Raw genomic sequence first — 18,311 nt, 5'->3', positions numbered from 1 at the left:
TCAGAAGCTTCTATTTCGACAATTTCAGGCTTTAAAGTGACTCTAAACACACTTGTTTTTGTTCCAAAAGTGATAATTTACATGGAATAGTCATTTGCAGTCAAAAAATTAAACTTTAAAAAAATTCCATTTCTGACCATCTGGAGAAATTTTGACAGGTCACGGGTCATCGTTTTTCATCAGAAAATTGATTTTTTGGACTGTTGAAAGATTGATTCAAAATGTCATTTGGAATGTGCCTCATGTTGAAGAACTACTTTTTAAAGCCTCAATGTGACCAAAATTGCCATTATTACAGACTTTTTCTCCTATTCAGAAGCTTCTATTTCGACCAATTTAAGGCATTACAGTGACTCTAAACACACTTGTTTTTGTTCCAAAAGTGATAATTTACATGGAATAGTCATTTGCAGTCAAAAAATTAAACATAAAAAAATTTCCATTTCTGACCATCTGGAGAAATTTCGACAGGTCCCGGGTCATCGTTTTTCATCAGAAAATTGATTTTTTGGACTGTAGAAAAATTGATTCAAAATGTAATTTGGATTGTGCCTCATGTTGAAGAACTACTTTTTAAAGCCTCAATGTGACCAAAATTGCCATTATTACAGACTTTTTCTCCTATTCAGAAGCTTCTATTTCGACCAATTTCAGGCATTAAAGTGACTCTAAACACACTTGTTTTTGTTCCAAAAGTGATAATTTACTTGGAATAGTCATTTGCAGTCGAAAAATTAAACATTAAAAAATTTCCATTTCTGACCATCTGGAGAAATTTCGACAGGTCACGGGTCATCGTTTTTCATCAGAAAATTGATTTTTTGGACTGTAGAAAAATTGATTCAAAATGTCATTTGCAATGTGCCTCATGTTGAAGAACTACTTTTTAAAGCCTCAATGTGACCAAAATTACCATTATTACAGACTTTTTCTCCTATTCAGAAGCTTCTATTTCGACAATTTCAGGCTTTAAAGTGACTCTAAACACACTTGTTTTTGTTCCAAAAGTGACAATTTACATGGAATAGTCATTTGCAGTCAAAAAATTAAACTTTAAAAAAATTCCATTTCTGACCATCTGGAGAAATTTCGACAGGTCACGGGTCATCGTTTTTCATCAGAAAATTGATTTTTTGGACTGTTGAAAAATTGATTCAAAATGTCATTTGGAATGTGCCTCATGTTGAATAACTACTTTTTAAAGCCTCAATGTGACCAAAATTGCCATTATTACAGACTTTTTCTCCTATTCAGAAGCTTCTATTTCGACCAATTTCAGGCATTAAAGTGACTCTAAACACACTTGTTTTTGTTCCAAAAGTGATAATTTACATGGAATAGTCATTTGCAGTCGAAAAATTAAACATTAAAAAATTTCCATTTCTGACCATCTGGAGAAATTTCGACAGGTCACGGGTCATCGTTTTTCATCAGAAAATTGATTTTTTGGACTGTAGAAAAATTGATTCAAAATGTCATTTGGAATGTGCCTCATGTTGAAGAACTACTTTTTAAAGCCTCAATGTGACCAAAATTGCCTTATTACAGACATTTTCTCCTATTCAGAAGCTTCTATTTCGACCAATTTCAGGCATTAAAGTGACTCTAAACACACTTGTTTTTGTTCCAAAAGTGATAATTTACATGGAATAGTCATTTGCAGTAAAAAAATTAAACTTTAAAAAAATTTCCATTTCTGACCATCTGGAGAAATTTCGACAGGTCACGGGTCATCGTTTTTCATCAGAAAATTGATTTTTTGGACTGTTGAAAAATTGATTCAAAATGTCATTTGGAATGTGCCTCATGTTGAAGAACTACTTTTTAAAGCCTCAATGTGACCAAAATTGCCATTATTACAGACTTTTTCTCCTATTCAGAAGCTTCTATTTCGACCAATTTCAGGCATTATAGTGACTCTAAACACACTTGTTTTTGTTCCAAAAGTGATAATTTACATGGAATAGTCATTTGCAGTCGAAAAATTAAACATTAAAAAATTTCCATTTCTGACCATCTGGAGAAATTTCGACAGGTCACGGGTCATCGTTTTTCATCAGAAAATTGATTTTTTGGACTGTTGAAAAATTGATTCAAAATGTCATTTGGAATGTGCCTCATGTTGAATAACTACTTTTTAAAGCCTCAATGTGAAATTGCCATTATTACAGACTTTTTCTCCTATTCAGAAGCTTCTATTTCGACCAATTTCAGGCATTAAAGTGACTCTAAACACACTTGTTTTTGTTCCAAAAGTGATAATTTACATGGAATAGTCATTTGCAGTCAAAAAATTAAACATAAAAAAAATTCCATTTCTGACCATCTGGAGAAATTTCGACAGGTCCCGGGTCATCGTTTTTCATCAGAAAATTGATTTTTTGGACTGTAGAAAAATTGATTTAAAATGTCATTTGGATTGTGCCTCATTTTGAATAACTACTTTTTAAAGCCTCAATGTGACCAAAATTGCCTTATTACAGACATTTTCTCATATTCTGAAGCTTCTATTTCGACCAATTTCAGGCATTAAAGTGACTCTAAGCACACTTGTTTTTGTTCCAAAAGTGATAATTTACATGGAATAGTCATTTGCAGTCGAAAAATTAAACATTAAAAATTTCCATTTCTGACCATCTGGAGAAATTTCGACAGGTCCCGGGTCATCGTTTTTCATCAGAAAATTGATTTTTTGGACTGTTGAAAGATTGATTCAAAATGTCATTTGAAATGTGCCTCATGTTGAAGAACTACTTTTTAAAGCCTCAATGTGACCAAAATTGCCATTATTACAGACTTTTTCTCCTATTCAGAAGCTTCTATTTCGACCAATTTCAGGCATTAAAGTGACTCTAAACACACTTGTTTTTGTTCCAAAAGTGATAATTTACATGGAATAGTCATTTGCAGTCGAAAAATTTAACATTAAAAAATTTCCATTTCTGACCATCTGGAGAAATTTCGACAGGTCACGGGTCATCGTTTTTCATCAGAAAATTGATTTTTTGGACTGTAGAAAAATTGATTCAAAATGTCATTTGCAATGTGCCTCATGTTGAAGAACTACTTTTTAAAGCCTCAATGTGACCAAAATTACCATTATTACAGACTTTTTCTTTTATTCAGAAGCTTCTATTTCGACAATTTCAGGCTTTAAAGTGACTCTAAACACACTTGTTTTTGTTCCAAAAGTGATAATTTACATGGAATAGTCATTTGCAGTAAAAAAATTAAACTTTAAAAAATTTCCATTTCTGACCATCTGGAGAAATTTCGACAGGTCACGGGTCATCGTTTTTCATCAGAAAATTGATTTTTTGGACTGTTGAAAAATTGATTCAAAATGTCATTTGGAATGTGCCTCATGTTGAAGAACTACTTTTTAAAGCCTCAATGTGACCAAAATTGCCATTATTACAGACTTTTTCTCCTATTCAGAAGCTTCTATTTCGACCAATTTCAGGCATTAAAGTGACTCTAAACACACTTGTTTTTGTTCCAAAAGTGATAATTTACATGGAATAGTCATTTGCAGTAAAAAAATTAAACATTAAAAAATTTCCATTTCTGACCATCTGGAGAAATTTCGACAGGTCACGGGTCATCGTTTTTCATCAGAAAATTGATTTTTTGGACTGTTGAAAAATTGATTCAAAATGTCATTTGGAATGTGCCTCATGTTGAAGAACTACTTTTTAAAGCCTCAATGTGACCAAAATTGCCATTATTACAGACTTTTTCTCCTATTCAGAAGCTTCTATTTCGACAAATTCCAGGCATTAAAGTGACTCTAAACACACTTGTTTTTGTTCCAAAAGTGATAATTTACATGGAATAGTCATTTGCAGTCGAAAAATTAAACATTAAAAAATTTCCATTTCTGACCATCTGGAGAAATTTCGACAGGTCATCGTTTTTCATCAGAAAATTGATTTTTTGGACTGTTGAAAAATTGATTCAAAATGTCATTTGGATTGTGCCTCATTTTGAATAACTACTTTTTAAAGCCTCAATGTGACCAAAATTGCCTTATTACAGACATTTTCTCATATTCTGAAGCTTCTATTTCGACCAATTTCAGGCATTAAAGTGACTCTAAGCACACTTGTTTTTGTTCCAAAAGTGATAATTTACATGGAATAGTCATTTGCAGTCGAAAAATTAAACATTAAAAATTTCCATTTCTGACCATCTGGAGAAATTTCGACAGGTCCCGGGTCATCGTTTTTCATCAGAAAATTGATTTTTTGGACTGTTGAAAGATTGATTCAAAATGTCATTTGAAATGTGCCTCATGTTGAAGAACTACTTTTTAAAGCCTCAATGTGACCAAAATTGCCATTATTACAGACTTTTTCTCCTATTCAGAAGCTTCTATTTCGACCAATTTCAGGCATTAAAGTGACTCTAAACACACTTGTTTTTGTTCCAAAAGTGATAATTTACATGGAATAGTCATTTGCAGTCGAAAAATTTAACATTAAAAAATTTCCATTTCTGACCATCTGGAGAAATTTCGACAGGTCACGGGTCATCGTTTTTCATCAGAAAATTGATTTTTTGGACTGTAGAAAAATTGATTCAAAATGTCATTTGGATTGTGCCTCATTTTGAATAACTACTTTTTAAAGCCTCAATGTGACCAAAATTGCCTTATTACAGACATTTTCTCATATTCTGAAGCTTCTATTTCGACCAATTTCAGGCATTAAAGTGACTCTAAGCACACTTGTTTTTGTTCCAAAAGTGATAATTTACATGGAATAGTCATTTGCAGTCGAAAAATTAAACATTAAAAATTTCCATTTCTGACCATCTGGAGAAATTTCGACAGGTCCCGGGTCATCGTTTTTCATCAGAAAATTGATTTTTTGGACTGTTGAAAGATTGATTCAAAATGTCATTTGAAATGTGCCTCATGTTGAAGAACTACTTTTTAAAGCCTCAATGTGACCAAAATTGCCATTATTACAGACTTTTTCTCCTATTCAGAAGCTTCTATTTCGACCAATTTCAGGCATTAAAGTGACTCTAAACACACTTGTTTTTGTTCCAAAAGTGATAATTTACATGGAATAGTCATTTGCAGTCGAAAAATTTAACATTAAAAAATTTCCATTTCTGACCATCTGGAGAAATTTCGACAGGTCACGGGTCATCGTTTTTCATCAGAAAATTGATTTTTTGGACTGTAGAAAAATTGATTCAAAATGTCATTTGCAATGTGCCTCATGTTGAAGAACTACTTTTTAAAGCCTCAATGTGACCAAAATTACCATTATTACAGACTTTTTCTTTTATTCAGAAGCTTCTATTTCAACAATTTCAGGCTTTAAAGTGACTCTAAACACACTTGTTTTTGTTCCAAAAGTGATAATTTACATGGAATAGTCATTTGCAGTAAAAAAATTAAACTTTAAAAAATTTCCATTTCTGACCATCTGGAGAAATTTCGACAGGTCACGGGTCATCGTTTTTCATCAGAAAATTGATTTTTTGGACTGTTGAAAAATTGATTCAAAATGTCATTTGGAATGTGCCTCATGTTGAAGAACTACTTTTTAAAGCCTCAATGTGACCAAAATTGCCATTATTACAGACTTTTTCTCCTATTCAGAAGCTTCTATTTCGACCAATTTCAGGCATTAAAGTGACTCTAAACACACTTGTTTTTGTTCCAAAAGTGATAATTTACATGGAATAGTCATTTGCAGTAAAAAAATTAAACATTAAAAAATTTCCATTTCTGACCATCTGGAGAAATTTCGACAGGTCACGGGTCATCGTTTTTCATCAGAAAATTGATTTTTTGGACTGTTGAAAAATTGATTCAAAATGTCATTTGGAATGTGCCTCATGTTGAAGAACTACTTTTTAAAGCCTCAATGTGACCAAAATTGCCATTATTACAGACTTTTTCTCCTATTCAGAAGCTTCTATTTCGACAAATTCCAGGCATTAAAGTGACTCTAAACACACTTGTTTTTGTTCCAAAAGTGATAATTTACATGGAATAGTCATTTGCAGTCGAAAAATTAAACATTAAAAAATTTCCATTTCTGACCATCTGGAGAAATTTCGACAGGTCATCGTTTTTCATCAGAAAATTGATTTTTTGGACTGTTGAAAAATTGATTCAAAATGTCATTTGGATTGTGCCTCATTTTGAATAACTACTTTTTAAAGCCTCAATGTGACCAAAATTGCCTTATTACAGACATTTTCTCCTATTCAGAAGCTTCTATTTTGACCAATTTCAGGCATTAAAGTGACTCTAAACACACTTGTTTTTGTTCCAAAAGTGATAATTTACATGGAATAGTCATTTGCAGTCGAAAAATTAAACATTAAAAAATTTCCATTTCTGACCATCTGCAGAAATTTCGACAGGTCACGGGTCATCGTTTTTCATCAGAAAATTGATTTTTTGGACTGTTGAAAAATTGATTCAAAATATCATTTGGAATGTGCCTCATGTTGAAGAACTACTTTTTAAAGCCTCAATGTGACCAAAATTGCCATTATTACAGACTTTTTCTCCTATTCAGAAGCTTCTATTTCGACCAATTTAAGGCATTACAGTGACTCTAAACACACTTGTTTTTGTTCCAAAAGTGATAATTTACATGGAATAGTCATTTGCAGTCGAAAAATTAAACATAAAAAAAATTCCATTTCTGACCATCTGGAGAAATTTCGACAGGTCACGGGTCATCGTTTTTCATCAGAAAATTGATTTTTTGGACTGTTGAAAAATTGATTCAAAATGTCATTTGGAATGTGCCTCATGTTGAAGAACTACTTTTTAAAGCCTCAATGTGACCAAAATTGCCATTATTACAGACTTTTTCTCCTATTCAGAAGCTTCTATTTCGACCAATTTAAGGCATTACAGTGACTCTAAACACACTTGTTTTTGTTCCAAAAGTGATAATTTACATGGAATAGTCATTTGCAGTAAAAAAATTAAACATAAAAAAATTTCCATTTCTGACCATCTGGAGAAATTTTGACAGGTCACGGGTCATCGTTTTTCATCAGAAAATTGATTTTTTGGACTGTAGAAAAATTGATTCAAAATGTCATTTGCAATGTGCCTCATGTTGAAGAACTACTTTTTAAAGCCTCAATGTGACCAAAATTACCATTATTACAGACTTTTTCTCCTATTCAGAAGCTTCTATTTCGACAATTTCAGGCTTTAAAGTGACTCTAAACACACTTGTTTTTGTTCCAAAAGTGATAATTTACATGGAATAGTCATTTGCAGTCAAAAAATTAAACTTTAAAAAAATTCCATTTCTGACCATCTGGAGAAATTTCGACAGGTCACGGGTCATCGTTTTTCATCAGAAAATTGATTTTTTGGACTGTTGAAAGATTGATTCAAAATGTCATTTGGAATGTGCCTCATGTTGAAGAACTACTTTTTAAAGCCTCAATGTGACCAAAATTGCCATTATTACAGACTTTTTCTCCTATTCAGAAGCTTCTATTTCGACCAATTTAAGGCATTACAGTGACTCTAAACACACTTGTTTTTGTTCCAAAAGTGATAATTTACATGGAATAGTCATTTGCAGTCAAAAAATTAAACATAAAAAAATTTCCATTTCTGACCATCTGGAGAAATTTCGACAGGTCCCGGGTCATCGTTTTTCATCAGAAAATTGATTTTTTGGACTGTAGAAAAATTGATTCAAAATGTAATTTGGATTGTGCCTCATGTTGAAGAACTACTTTTTAAAGCCTCAATGTGACCAAAATTGCCATTATTACAGACTTTTTCTCCTATTCAGAAGCTTCTATTTCGACCAATTTCAGGCATTAAAGTGACTCTAAACACACTTGTTTTTGTTCCAAAAGTGATAATTTACTTGGAATAGTCATTTGCAGTCGAAAAATTAAACATTAAAAAATTTCCATTTCTGACCATCTGGAGAAATTTCGACAGGTCACGGGTCATCGTTTTTCATCAGAAAATTGATTTTTTGGACTGTAGAAAAATTGATTCAAAATGTCATTTGCAATGTGCCTCATGTTGAAGAACTACTTTTTAAAGCCTCAATGTGACCAAAATTGCCTTATTACAGACATTTTCTCCTATTCAGAAGCTTCTATTTCGACCAATTTCAGGCATTAAAGTGACTCTAAACACACTTGTTTTTGTTCCAAAAGTGATAATTTACATGGAATAGTCATTTGCAGTAAAAAAATTAAGCTTTAAAAAAATTCCATTTCTGACCATCTGGAGAAATTTCGACAGGTCACGGGTCATCGTTTTTCATCAGAAAATTGATTTTTTGGACTGTTGAAAAATTGATTCAAAATGTCATTTGGAATGTGCCTCATGTTGAAGAACTACTTTTTAAAGCCTCAATGTGACCAAAATTGCCATTATTACAGACTTTTTCTCCTATTCAGAAGCTTCTATTTCGACCAATTTCAGGCATTATAGTGACTCTAAACACACTTGTTTTTGTTCCAAAAGTGATAATTTACATGGAATAGTCATTTGCAGTCGAAAAATTAAACATTAAAAAAATTCCATTTCTGACCATCTGGAGAAATTTCGACAGGTCACGGGTCATCGTTTTTCATCAGAAAATTGATTTTTTGGACTGTTGAAAAATTGATTCAAAATGTCATTTGGAATGTGCCTCATGTTGAATAACTACTTTTTAAAGCCTCAATGTGACCAAAATTGCCATTATTACAGACTTTTTCTCCTATTCAGAAGCTTCTATTTCGACCAATTTCAGGCATTAAAGTGACTCTAAACACACTTGTTTTTGTTCCAAAAGTGATAATTTACATGGAATAGTCATTTGCAGTCGAAAAATTAAACATTAAAAAATTTCCATTTCTGACCATCTGGAGAAATTTCGACAGGTCACGGGTCATCGTTTTTCATCAGAAAATTGATTTTTTGGACTGTAGAAAAATTGATTCAAAATGTCATTTGGAATGTGCCTCATGTTGAAGAAATACTTTTTAAAGCCTCAATGTGACCAAAATTGCCTTATTACAGACATTTTCTCCTATTCAGAAGCTTCTATTTCGACCAATTTCAGGCATTAAAGTGACTCTAAACACACTTGTTTTTGTTCCAAAAGTGATAATTTACTTGGAATAGTCATTTGCAGTCGAAAAATTAAACATTAAAAAATTTCCATTTCTGACCATCTGGAGAAATTTCGACAGGTCACGGGTCATCGTTTTTCATCAGAAAATTGATTTTTTGGACTGTAGAAAAATTGATTCAAAATGTCATTTGCAATGTGCCTTATGTTGAAGAACTACTTTTTAAAGCCTCAATGTGACCAAAATTACCATTATTACAGACTTTTTCTCCTATTCAGAAGCTTCTATTTCGACAATTTCAGGCTTTAAAGTGACTCTAAACACACTTGTTTTTGTTCCAAAAGTGACAATTTACATGGAATAGTCATTTGCAGTCGAAAAATTAAACATTAAAAAATTTCCATTTCTGACCATCTGCAGAAATTTCGACAGGTCACGGGTCATCGTTTTTCATCAGAAAATTGATTTTTTGGACTGTTGAAAAATTGATTCAAAATATCATTTGGAATGTGCCTCATGTTGAAGAACTACTTTTTAAAGCCTCAATGTGACCAAAATTGCCATTATTACAGACTTTTTCTCCTATTCAGAAGCTTCTATTTCGACCAATTTAAGGCATTACAGTGACTCTAAACACACTTGTTTTTGTTCCAAAAGTGATAATTTACATGGAATAGTCATTTGCAGTCGAAAAATTAAACATAAAAAAAATTCCATTTCTGACCATCTGGAGAAATTTCGACAGGTCACGGGTCATCGTTTTTCATCAGAAAATTGATTTTTTGGACTGTTGAAAAATTGATTCAAAATGTCATTTGGAATGTGCCTCATGTTGAAGAACTACTTTTTAAAGCCTCAATGTGACCAAAATTGCCATTATTACAGACTTTTTCTCCTATTCAGAAGCTTCTATTTCGACCAATTTAAGGCATTACAGTGACTCTAAACACACTTGTTTTTGTTCCAAAAGTGATAATTTACATGGAATAGTCATTTGCAGTAAAAAAATTAAACATAAAAAAATTTCCATTTCTGACCATCTGGAGAAATTTTGACAGGTCACGGGTCATCGTTTTTCATCAGAAAATTGATTTTTTGGACTGTAGAAAAATTGATTCAAAATGTCATTTGCAATGTGCCTCATGTTGAAGAACTACTTTTTAAAGCCTCAATGTGACCAAAATTACCATTATTACAGACTTTTTCTCCTATTCAGAAGCTTCTATTTCGACAATTTCAGGCTTTAAAGTGACTCTAAACACACTTGTTTTTGTTCCAAAAGTGATAATTTACATGGAATAGTCATTTGCAGTCAAAAAATTAAACTTTAAAAAAATTCCATTTCTGACCATCTGGAGAAATTTCGACAGGTCACGGGTCATCGTTTTTCATCAGAAAATTGATTTTTTGGACTGTTGAAAGATTGATTCAAAATGTCATTTGGAATGTGCCTCATGTTGAAGAACTACTTTTTAAAGCCTCAATGTGACCAAAATTGCCATTATTACAGACTTTTTCTCCTATTCAGAAGCTTCTATTTCGACCAATTTAAGGCATTACAGTGACTCTAAACACACTTGTTTTTGTTCCAAAAGTGATAATTTACATGGAATAGTCATTTGCAGTCAAAAAATTAAACATAAAAAAATTTCCATTTCTGACCATCTGGAGAAATTTCGACAGGTCCCGGGTCATCGTTTTTCATCAGAAAATTGATTTTTTGGACTGTAGAAAAATTGATTCAAAATGTAATTTGGATTGTGCCTCATGTTGAAGAACTACTTTTTAAAGCCTCAATGTGACCAAAATTGCCATTATTACAGACTTTTTCTCCTATTCAGAAGCTTCTATTTCGACCAATTTCAGGCATTAAAGTGACTCTAAACACACTTGTTTTTGTTCCAAAAGTGATAATTTACTTGGAATAGTCATTTGCAGTCGAAAAATTAAACATTAAAAAATTTCCATTTCTGACCATCTGGAGAAATTTCGACAGGTCACGGGTCATCGTTTTTCATCAGAAAATTGATTTTTTGGACTGTAGAAAAATTGATTCAAAATGTCATTTGCAATGTGCCTCATGTTGAAGAACTACTTTTTAAAGCCTCAATGTGACCAAAATTGCCTTATTACAGACATTTTCTCCTATTCAGAAGCTTCTATTTCGACCAATTTCAGGCATTAAAGTGACTCTAAACACACTTGTTTTTGTTCCAAAAGTGATAATTTACATGGAATAGTCATTTGCAGTAAAAAAATTAAGCTTTAAAAAAATTCCATTTCTGACCATCTGGAGAAATTTCGACAGGTCACGGGTCATCGTTTTTCATCAGAAAATTGATTTTTTGGACTGTTGAAAAATTGATTCAAAATGTCATTTGGAATGTGCCTCATGTTGAAGAACTACTTTTTAAAGCCTCAATGTGACCAAAATTGCCATTATTACAGACTTTTTCTCCTATTCAGAAGCTTCTATTTCGACCAATTTCAGGCATTATAGTGACTCTAAACACACTTGTTTTTGTTCCAAAAGTGATAATTTACATGGAATAGTCATTTGCAGTCGAAAAATTAAACATTAAAAAAATTCCATTTCTGACCATCTGGAGAAATTTCGACAGGTCACGGGTCATCGTTTTTCATCAGAAAATTGATTTTTTGGACTGTTGAAAAATTGATTCAAAATGTCATTTGGAATGTGCCTCATGTTGAATAACTACTTTTTAAAGCCTCAATGTGACCAAAATTGCCATTATTACAGACTTTTTCTCCTATTCAGAAGCTTCTATTTCGACCAATTTCAGGCATTAAAGTGACTCTAAACACACTTGTTTTTGTTCCAAAAGTGATAATTTACATGGAATAGTCATTTGCAGTCGAAAAATTAAACATTAAAAAATTTCCATTTCTGACCATCTGGAGAAATTTCGACAGGTCACGGGTCATCGTTTTTCATCAGAAAATTGATTTTTTGGACTGTAGAAAAATTGATTCAAAATGTCATTTGGAATGTGCCTCATGTTGAAGAAATACTTTTTAAAGCCTCAATGTGACCAAAATTGCCTTATTACAGACATTTTCTCCTATTCAGAAGCTTCTATTTCGACCAATTTCAGGCATTAAAGTGACTCTAAACACACTTGTTTTTGTTCCAAAAGTGATAATTTACTTGGAATAGTCATTTGCAGTCGAAAAATTAAACATTAAAAAATTTCCATTTCTGACCATCTGGAGAAATTTCGACAGGTCACGGGTCATCGTTTTTCATCAGAAAATTGATTTTTTGGACTGTAGAAAAATTGATTCAAAATGTCATTTGCAATGTGCCTTATGTTGAAGAACTACTTTTTAAAGCCTCAATGTGACCAAAATTACCATTATTACAGACTTTTTCTCCTATTCAGAAGCTTCTATTTCGACAATTTCAGGCTTTAAAGTGACTCTAAACACACTTGTTTTTGTTCCAAAAGTGACAATTTACATGGAATAGTCATTTGCAGTCAAAAAATTTAACTTTAAAAAAATTCCATTTCTGACCATCTGGAGAAATTTCGACAGGTCACGGGTCATCGTTTTTGATCAGAAAATTGATTTTTTGGACTGTAGAAAAATTGATTCAAAATGTCATTTGCAATGTGCCTCATGTTGAAGAACTACTTTTTAAAGCCTCAATGTGACCAAAATTACCATTATTACAGACTTTTTCTCCTATTCAGAAGCTTCTATTTCGACAATTTCAGGCTTTAAAGTGACTCTAAACACACTTGTTTTTGTTCCAAAAGTGACAATTTACATGGAATAGTCATTTGCAGTCAAAAAATTAAACTTTAAAAAAATTCCATTTCTGACCATCTGGAGAAATTTCGACAGGTCACGGGTCATCGTTTTTCATCAGAAAATTGATTTTTTGGACTGTTGAAAAATTGATTCAAAATGTCATTTGGAATGTGCCTCATGTTGAATAACTACTTTTTAAAGCCTCAATGTGACCAAAATTGCCATTATTACAGACTTTTTCTCCTATTCAGAAGCTTCTATTTCGACCAATTTCAGGCATTAAAGTGACTCTAAACACACTTGTTTTTGTTCCAAAAGTGATAATTTACATGGAATAGTCATTTGCAGTCGAAAAATTAAACATTAAAAAATTTCCATTTCTGACCATCTGGAGAAATTTCGACAGGTCACGGGTCATCGTTTTTCATCAGAAAATTGATTTTTTGGACTGTAGAAAAATTGATTCAAAATGTCATTTGGAATGTGCCTCATGTTGAAGAACTACTTTTTAAAGCCTCAATGTGACCAAAATTGCCTTATTACAGACATTTTCTCCTATTCAGAAGCTTCTATTTCGACCAATTTCAGGCATTAAAGTGACTCTAAACACACTTGTTTTTGTTCCAAAAGTGATAATTTACATGGAATAGTCATTTGCAGTAAAAAAATTAAACTTTAAAAAAATTCCATTTCTGACCATCTGGAGAAATTTCGACAGGTCACGGGTCATCGTTTTTCATCAGAAAATTGATTTTTTGGACTGTTGAAAAATTGATTCAAAATGTCATTTGGAATGTGCCTCATGTTGAAGAACTACTTTTTAAAGCCTCAATGTGACCAAAATTGCCATTATTACAGACTTTTTCTCCTATTCAGAAGCTTCTATTTCGACCAATTTCAGGCATTATAGTGACTCTAAACACACTTGTTGTTGTTCCAAAAGTGATAATTTACATGGAATAGTCATTTGCAGTCGAAAAATTAAACATTAAAAAATTTCCATTTCTGACCATCTGGAGAAATTTCGACAGGTCACGGGTCATCGTTTTTCATCAGAAAATTGATTTTTTGGACTGTTGAAAAATTGATTCAAAATGTCATTTGGAATGTGCCTCATGTTGAATAACTACTTTTTAAAGCCTCAATGTGAAATTGCCATTATTACAGACTTTTTCTCCTATTCAGAAGCTTCTATTTCGACCAATTTCAGGCATTAAAGTGACTCTAAACACACTTGTTTTTGTTCCAAAAGTGATAATTTACATGGAATAGTCATTTGCAGTCAAAAAATTAAACATAAAAAAAATTCCATTTCTGACCATCTGGAGAAATTTCGACAGGTCCCGGGTCATCGTTTTTCATCAGAAAATTGATTTTTTGGACTGTAGAAAAATTGATTCAAAATGTCATTTGGATTGTGCCTCATTTTGAATAACTACTTTTTAAAGCCTCAATGTGACCAAAATTGCCTTATTACAGACATTTTCTCATATTCTGAAGCTTCTATTTCGACCAATTTCAGGCATTAAAGTGACTCTAAGCACACTTGTTTTTGTTCCAAAAGTGATAATTTACATGGAATAGTCATTTGCAGTCGAAAAATTAAACATTAAAAATTTCCATTTCTGACCATCTGGAGAAATTTCGACAGGTCCCGGGTCATCGTTTTTCATCAGAAAATTGATTTTTTGGACTGTTGAAAGATTGATTCAAAATGTCATTTGAAATGTGCCTCATGTTGAAGAACTACTTTTTAAAGCCTCAATGTGACCAAAATTGCCATTATTACAGACTTTTTCTCCTATTCAGAAGCTTCTATTTCGACCAATTTCAGGCATTAAGGTGACTCTAAACACACTTGTTTTTGTTCCAAAAGTGATAATTTACATGGAATAGTCATTTGCAGTCGAAAAATTTAACATTAAAAAATTTCCATTTCTGACCATCTGGAGAAATTTCGACAGGTCACGGGTCATCGTTTTTCATCAGAAAATTGATTTTTTGGACTGTAGAAAAATTGATTCAAAATGTCATTTGCAATGTGCCTCATGTTGAAGAACTACTTTTTAAAGCCTCAATGTGACCAAAATTACCATTATTACAGACTTTTTCTTTTATTCAGAAGCTTCTATTTCGACAATTTCAGGCTTTAAAGTGACTCTAAACACACTTGTTTTTGTTCCAAAAGTGATAATTTACATGGAATAGTCATTTGCAGTAAAAAAATTAAACTTTAAAAAATTTCCATTTCTGACCATCTGGAGAAATTTCGACAGGTCACGGGTCATCGTTTTTCATCAGAAAATTGATTTTTTGGACTGTTGAAAAATTGATTCAAAATGTCATTTGGAATGTGCCTCATGTTGAAGAACTACTTTTTAAAGCCTCAATGTGACCAAAATTGCCATTATTACAGACTTTTTCTCCTATTCAGAAGCTTCTATTTCGACCAATTTCAGGCATTAAAGTGACTCTAAACACACTTGTTTTTGTTCCAAAAGTGATAATTTACATGGAATAGTCATTTGCAGTAAAAAAATTAAACATTAAAAAATTTCCATTTCTGACCATCTGGAGAAATTTCGACAGGTCACGGGTCATCGTTTTTCATCAGAAAATTGATTTTTTGGACTGTTGAAAAATTGATTCAAAATGTCATTTGGAATGTGCCTCATGTTGAAGAACTACTTTTTAAAGCCTCAATGTGACCAAAATTGCCATTATTACAGACTTTTTCTCCTATTCAGAAGCTTCTATTTCGACAAATTCCAGGCATTAAAGTGACTCTAAACACACTTGTTTTTGTTCCAAAAGTGATAATTTACATGGAATAGTCATTTGCAGTCGAAAAATTAAACATTAAAAAATTTCCATTTCTGACCATCTGGAGAAATTTCGACAGGTCACGGGTCATCGTTTTTCATCAGAAAATTGATTTTTTGGACTGTTGAAAAATTGATTCAAAATGTCATTTGGATTGTGCCTCATTTTGAATAACTACTTTTTAAAGCCTCAATGTGACCAAAATTGCCTTATTACAGACATTTTCTCCTATTCAGAAGCTTCTATTTTGACCAATTTCAGGCATTAAAGTGACTCTAAACACACTTGTTTTTGTTCCAAAAGTGATAATTTACATGGAATAGTCATTTGCAGTCGAAAAATTAAACATTAAAAAATTTCCATTTCTGACCATCTGCAGAAATTTCGACAGGTCACGGGTCATCGTTTTTCATCAGAAAATTGATTTTTTGGACTGTTGAAAAATTGATTCAAAATATCATTTGGAATGTGCCTCATGTTGAAGAACTACTTTTTAAAGCCTCAATGTGACCAAAATTGCCATTATTACAGACTTTTTCTCCTATTCAGAAGCTTCTATTTCGACCAATTTAAGGCATTACAGTGACTCTAAACACACTTGTTTTTGTTCCAAAAGTGATAATTTACATGGAATAGTCATTTGCAGTCGAAAAATTAAACATAAAAAAAATTCCATTTCTGACCATCTGGAGAAATTTCGACAGGTCACGGGTCATCGTTTTTCATCAGAAAATTGATTTTTTGGACTGTTGAAAAATTGATTCAAAATGTCATTTGGAATGTGCCTCATGTTGAAGAACTACTTTTTAAAGCCTCAATGTGACCAAAATTGCCATTATTACAGACTTTTTCTCCTATTCAGAAGCTTCTATTTCGACCAATTTAAGGCATTACAGTGACTCTAAACACACTTGTTTTTGTTCCAAAAGTGATAATTTACATGGAATAGTCATTTGCAGTAAAAAAATTAAACATAAAAAAATTTCCATTTCTGACCATCTGGAGAAATTTTGACAGGTCACGGGTCATCGTTTTTCATCAGAAAATTGATTTTTTGGACTGTAGAAAAATTGATTCAAAATGTCATTTGCAATGTGCCTCATGTTGAAGAACTACTTTTTAAAGCCTCAATGTGACCAAAATTACCATTATTACAGACTTTTTCTCCTATTCAGAAGCTTCTATTTCGACAATTTCAGGCTTTAAAGTGACTCTAAACACACTTGTTTTTGTTCCAAAAGTGATAATTTACATGGAATAGTCATTTGCAGTCAAAAAATTAAACTTTAAAAAAATTCCATTTCTGACCATCTGGAGAAATTTCGACAGGTCACGGGTCATCGTTTTTCATCAGAAAATTGATTTTTTGGACTGTTGAAAGATTGATTCAAAATGTCATTTGGAATGTGCCTCATGTTGAAGAACTACTTTTTAAAGCCTCAATGTGACCAAAATTGCCATTATTACAGACTTTTTCTCCTATTCAGAAGCTTCTATTTCGACCAATTTAAGGCATTACAGTGACTCTAAACACACTTGTTTTTGTTCCAAAAGTGATAATTTACATGGAATAGTCATTTGCAGTCAAAAAATTAAACATAAAAAAATTTCCATTTCTGACCATCTGGAGAAATTTCGACAGGTCCCGGGTCATCGTTTTTCATCAGAAAATTGATTTTTTGGACTGTAGAAAAATTGATTCAAAATGTAATTTGGATTGTGCCTCATGTTGAAGAACTACTTTTTAAAGCCTCAATGTGACCAAAATTGCCATTATTACAGACTTTTTCTCCTATTCAGAAGCTTCTATTTCGACCAATTTCAGGCATTAAAGTGACTCTAAACACACTTGTTTTTGTTCCAAAAGTGATAATTTACTTGGAATAGTCATTTGCAGTCGAAAAATTAAACATTAAAAAATTTCCATTTCTGACCATCTGGAGAAATTTCGACAGGTCACGGGTCATCGTTTTTCATCAGAAAATTGATTTTTTGGACTGTAGAAAAATTGATTCAAAATGTCATTTGCAATGTGCCTCATGTTGAAGAACTACTTTTTAAAGCCTCAATGTGACCAAAATTGCCTTATTACAGACATTTTCTCCTATTCAGAAGCTTCTATTTCGACCAATTTCAGGCATTAAAGTGACTCTAAACACACTTGTTTTTGTTCCAAAAGTGATAATTTACATGGAATAGTCATTTGCAGTAAAAAAATTAAACTTTAAAAAAATTCCATTTCTGACCATCTGGAGAAATTTCGACAGGTCACGGGTCATCGTTTTTCATCAGAAAATTGATTTTTTGGACTGTTGAAAAATTGATTCAAAATGTCATTTGGAATGTGCCTCATGTTGAAGAACTACTTTTTAAAGCCTCAATGTGACCAAAATTGCCATTATTACAGACTTTTTCTCCTATTCAGAAGCTTCTATTTCGACCAATTTCAGGCATTATAGTGACTCTAAACACACTTGTTTTTGTTCCAAAAGTGATAATTTACATGGAATAGTCATTTGCAGTCGAAAAATTAAACATTAAAAAAATTCCATTTCTGACCATCTGGAGAAATTTCGACAGGTCACGGGTCATCGTTTTTCATCAGAAAATTGATTTTTTGGACTGTA

The sequence above is a fragment of the Triturus cristatus genome, chromosome 10 (genome assembly GCF_964204655.1).
Source record: "Triturus cristatus chromosome 10, aTriCri1.1, whole genome shotgun sequence".
Classification (NCBI taxonomy): domain Eukaryota; kingdom Metazoa; phylum Chordata; class Amphibia; order Caudata; family Salamandridae; genus Triturus; species Triturus cristatus.
Note: the sequence above shows the minus strand (reverse complement) of the source record.